The 5,519-nt window shown below is 35.3% G+C and overlaps 1 pseudogene; it reads right to left on the bottom strand.

Annotated features, from left to right (window-relative positions):
- Positions 1-3,811: 3,811 nt before the first annotated feature.
- Positions 3,812-4,396, bottom strand: LOC145800555 (putative mitochondrial protein AtMg00860 pseudogene; annotated as a pseudogene).
- Between the last annotated feature and the right edge of the window lie 1,123 nt (positions 4,397-5,519).

Genomic DNA, 5,519 nt, shown 5'->3' with positions numbered 1-5,519 from the left:
GCACCAACGGGTCAACAAAATGCCATCAAGTAGGCTCGACAAGGCAAGTTCATCAAAAACAAATCCTGGGCTAACCCTCAAGCTGATCTCCCTACTGTTCACCTACATACATATAACATATGAAGTGAGCGATGCTCAGTGAATAATCATAAAGTTTAGAGATATAAATGAATGGCTTGGTATTTAAAGAAAGCACATTAATGTAATACAATACTTTTCAAGTTGAAGCATTTATGTCATTACCCATTCCACATTTACAAAACGGCAAAGGGCCCACAGCTAGTAGAATGGCCTCAGGCCCAATATAGAACAGAATGGCCTCAGGCCCACATATGGCAACGGCCTTGGGGCCCACATATAATAGAACAGCCTTGGGCCCACATTTAACAGATTTCAATTCAAATTTGTAAAGTTCAATCATGTCGTATTCAATACAACTTCAAGAACATGTAGCAATCATAAATTCATGAATAATTAGAATCTAATTCCAATACTATTACTCACAGTGATTTTAGCCACGCGATGATCGTTCTTGCAAGCAACCTACACAACATGGCACATACACAACTTCGATAAACAATTCGGTCATCTTTCTTTTAAATTAACCATGTATGTGTCAATGAGTTCCTATTTATCTTTTCACTTCCCGGAGGGTCTAAGCATGGTCAAAAACACGTTCAGAGGGTCGAAGAGGTTAATAGGAGTTGACAAATTTTTGCCTTGATTTTCACACGTGCGAAAGCCCCTCACCGCACGTGCGGAAGGTGTCGCATGTACGGCCCACACGTGCAATAAAAGCAGAAAGCTCGGCTCTGTTTTGTTCTGGTTTTCACATGTGCGGAGCTTACCGCCGTACGTGCAGTTCTAGGTTCATCTGTGTAGTTTGAAAATGAGTTCAACTTTAAGCTTCCAAACTCAATTTCAGGCCTCAATTCATGTAAATCCACTTCAAAAACATGATATATATATACATATATATACATAATTAAAGTGTAACTCAAGCTCAATTGCATTAAACCTTGCTTAAATCCCAAAATCTTAACCTTAGCTTCCATGATTTCATGAGTCTCTTTATTTCCTTTCAAATGCAACTAGATCATCATTTTATATGTAACTTTTTGAGTTTAAATCGTACAATATTTAGGGAATAAGGCCCAACTTCTCAAAATCAAACTCAAGTCAAGCAAATATAAAGAAATTGATTCTTAAATGAAACAAATCCAAAGAATTCACGTTCCATTTCATGAATATAGTTCACCTAAGCTTATGATTCAAAACCCAACTCATTTGAGTGTGTAATCTCAATTGTAAGTCTTGATTTTAAACAATTAAAGCGTAATTCCAAGAGTTTTAGTTGAATTGTACATACCTTGAGCTAGATCCTTGAATCCTCTACAATTTGCCCAATCTTCTAAGTCTCTAGGTTGATTTCCTCCCTTTATCTTCTTGTTCTTCCTCTATAGCCAAGTTGTTGATGTAGGAAACATTTCTAAGGACTTTCTAGAGCCTCATTCAACTTATATACATATACACTTCTTAATCAAGGGTGCTTAAATTGCCTAATTAGGGTAAGTCTTCATTTAATTCAAACTAAAGGTAATTGATTCAAGATTTATTTAATTAAAGCCAATTAATTCGTTCTGAATCAAATTTTTACCAAATTGCACACTAGACCCTAAAAATTACTTTGATCACAGATTTTAAATCAATTTTGGTTTTTAGCGCCTCTAAGGCCTTCAATTTCCAATTCAAAGTTTTAAATTTCAACAGGTTTTTCCTACAACAACATATATGAATTCAAATCATATAATTCTCACAATTAAGCATGCAATTTCTCACCAAACATATAATCACACTTATAGTAAAAGAATTAAAGCAACATATAATCACACTTATAATAAATGAATTAAAGCAAAATACAGGGTAGGGTTATCACAGTCTTCCCCTCTTTAGGAAGTTTGGTCCGCCAAACTTATGTTACCTCAAGTTGAAAATAAATCCGGATATTGTTGTCTCATTTTCTCTTCCCTTTCCCATGTGACTTCTTTCCCATAATGTTCTGTCCATTCAACCTTCACCATCGGGATCATCTTGTTTCTCAACTGCTTTACTCGTCGATCTAGAATTTGAATTGGCTTTTCTTCATACACCATATTGTCATCCAAGGCAATTCTATGATGGTCAATAACATGAGAAGGATCCCGAAGGTAGATGCACAACATCGACAAATGAAAGACGTTATGTATTTGTTCCATACCCGGTGGCAAAGCAACACGGTAGGCAACCGAACCCAATCTCTCTAAAATCTGAAACGAACCTATGTATGGAGGTGACAATTTTCCTTTTCTCCCAAATCTTGTTTGCTCTTTCATCGGAGTGACTTTAATAAGACATGATCACCAACATCATATTCTAAATCCTTCCTCCTCTGGTCTACGGAGCTCTTTTGTCAGGTTTGGGCGGTTTTCAACCTTTACTGAATGATCTTGATTTTCTCAATAGTGACTTGTACAATTTCAGGCCCAAACAATACTTGTTCACCAACTTTGGTCCAACAAACTGGGGGCTAACATTTCATTCCGTACAAAGCTTCATATGGCGCCATTCCTATACTTGAGTGAAAATTATTGTTATACGTGTCAAAGGTACGTAAGTCTCCCAACTTTCTCAAAATTCTAAAACACACATTCGAAGCATGTCCTCAACGTTTGGATTGTTCTTTCTAATTGGCCATCAGTTAATGGGTGGAACACTGTACTAAACCTTAACTCTGTTCCCATTGCGTCCTGTAAACTTTTCCAAAATCTCGATACAAATTTAGGATCTTTGTCGGAGACAATCGAAACTGGAATGCCATGTAATCAGACAATTTCATTTATATACATAGTGGCAAGTTTATCCGCATTATAAAAAGATTTCACAAGCAAGAACTGTGTGGATTTGGTTAGTCTATCCACAACTACCCATATAAAATTCATACCTCGAGGCGTTTGGGGTAAGCCAACAACAAGATCCATGGTTATATGCTCCCACTGCCATTCCAGAATAGAGAGAGATTGAAGTAAACCCGTCGGTCTTTGGTGCTCCACTTTTACTTGTTGACATTGTAGACACTTAGAAACAAACTCTGCAATCTCTCTCTTCATGTTAGGCCACCAGAAAGTTCGCTTGAGATCTTGGTACATTTTTGTGTTTCCTAGATGCATTGCAAACTTAGACGTATGCACTACCTCCATAACTTTCCTTTTGATTTCTAGAACATTTGGAACACACAATCGTTCTTTAAACCTCAACACTTGGTTTCCAAAGGTGAATCCTAGTTTCAGCTTTGTTTCTATCTCATCACCCATCTTCTTAAGAAATTCAACCTCCATTTGCCTTTGTTTAATTTCTTTAATGATAGCCGACTGTGCTAAAAATGCGGCTAACACTCTGCCCTGTTCATGTACTACAATTTCTACTTTCATTCTTTCTATGTCAAGTAGTAACTCTTTCCGCCCCATAAGTAAACATGCTAGATTCCTCATGGACCTTTTACTTAGAGCATTTGCTACAGTGTTGGCTTTACTGGGATGGTAGTGAATCTACAAATCATAATCTTTAATAAGTTCTAACCACCGTCTTTGACTCATGTTCAACTCCTTTTGAGTAAAGAAGTACTTTAAGATTTTATGGTTGGTGTAGACTTCACAAGTTACTCCATAAAGATAATGCCGTCATATCTTTAATGCAAAAACCACTACAGCAATCTCCAAGTCATGTGTAGGGTAATTCTTCTAATGAGGCTTCAATTGATGAGAAACATAAGCAATCACCCATTGTACATAACAACACACCCCGATCCTTTATAAGAAGCATCACTATAAATGATAAACCCTTCTGCACCTGATGGTAGGCCAAGGACTGGTGTTGTGGTTAGCCTTGTCTTTAATTCATGGAAAGCCGACTCTCTTTGTTCTGTCCACTCTAATGGAACATCCTTTTGAGTTAATTGAGTAAGCGGTACTACAATCTTGGAAAAATCTTTCACAAATCGTTCGTAGTAACCTACTAAACCCAAGAAACTATGCACTTCTGTAACATTGGTAGGAGTGGCCCAGTTCACAATAGCTTCTATCTTTTGTACGTCAACAGAAATACCCTCTTTATTAATTACATGCCCTAAGAATACTACTTCATGCAGCCAGAAGTCACATTTCTTCAACTTAGCATACAACTTCTTGTCTCTAAGGGTTTGAAGAATTAATCTCAAATGCTTCTCATACTCCTCCTTACTTTTCGAATAAATCAGTATATCATCGATGAACACAACGACAAATTCATCTAAGTATGGTTTAAAAATTCGGTTCATTAAATCCATGAAAGCCACTGGTGCATTAGTAACTCTGAATGGCATGACTAAGTGTTACCTAAAAGACAACCTAAGGAGGAGGGGAGGAGGGGTGAATTAGGTTTTTACAAATAAAAATAATAATACCCTAATAAAAATTATGACTAGCACAATATATAAATATAGTTAATGAAATAAAAATAATTAAAACAAGTGTTCTAACAACTATGTCAATTAATGATTTTAGCACAATAAAAATATGAAATATGGCTATGGCAATTTAAATAAAATAAAGAGATAAGGGACAGAGAGACAAACAAATTTATAGTGGTTTGATTTCAACTCGGCCTACGTCCACTCCTCAAGCTTCACTTGAGATTTTTCACTATTCTCTAGCTTCACAGGGTGCTAGCAACCTTTTTACAGATGGAGCAATTCTCCATGGATTTTACACAGACTTTCTAAGTCCAAAAAACACTGAGAGTACTACACTCTTACAGGATTGAAAAGAATGTGTTTTTGCTTTCACAAAAAGTTACAAGAATTATCTCTCAAAGATAGATATAAAAATGAGACTCTGATTTTTTTGTAATCCTCACACAGGAAAGATGGGTTTAAAGCTATACGACTTAATGTATAATTTCTGAGAGATAATGTAAACAAAAATTGCAGAATACTTCTCAGAAAAATTTTTAGAGAATAGATGAGAGTGATTTCGGATCAAAAAAATATTTTCTGGTTTCCGTAACTTGTTTGTAGTTGCTATCTCTTGTTCACATCAGAGACTTTGGTATATATAATGAAACTTATAACCGTTTATAGCCGTTATATTCATTTGAATATCTTCCACTCCATCATTACTAATTTGAATATCTTCCATTCCATCATTACTAATTTAAATATCTTCCACTTGAACCTTTTAGCCTGCTGCTGTGCTGGGCTGTTTGAACCTTTATTTTGGGCTGTTTGAACCTTTGTTTTGGGCTGTTTTTTTGGTTGAAATGAACTCCTGATTTAAGCAAATATTAAACACATTCAAACAATATTTAGGATAAAAGTTTATGTGAGAAATAATAGGATAAAATAAATTTTGATTCTATTTTTCTCTTTCAAATAAATTAAAACATAATTAAATAAATCATCAAAATAAATTTTAGATTCTATTAAAACATAATTAAATAAATCATCA

The sequence above is a fragment of the Camellia sinensis genome, chromosome 10 (genome assembly GCF_055761805.1).
Source record: "Camellia sinensis isolate YWXY chromosome 10, ASM5576180v1, whole genome shotgun sequence".
Classification (NCBI taxonomy): domain Eukaryota; kingdom Viridiplantae; phylum Streptophyta; class Magnoliopsida; order Ericales; family Theaceae; genus Camellia; species Camellia sinensis.
Note: the sequence above shows the minus strand (reverse complement) of the source record. Positions and strands in the feature narration are given on the sequence as shown.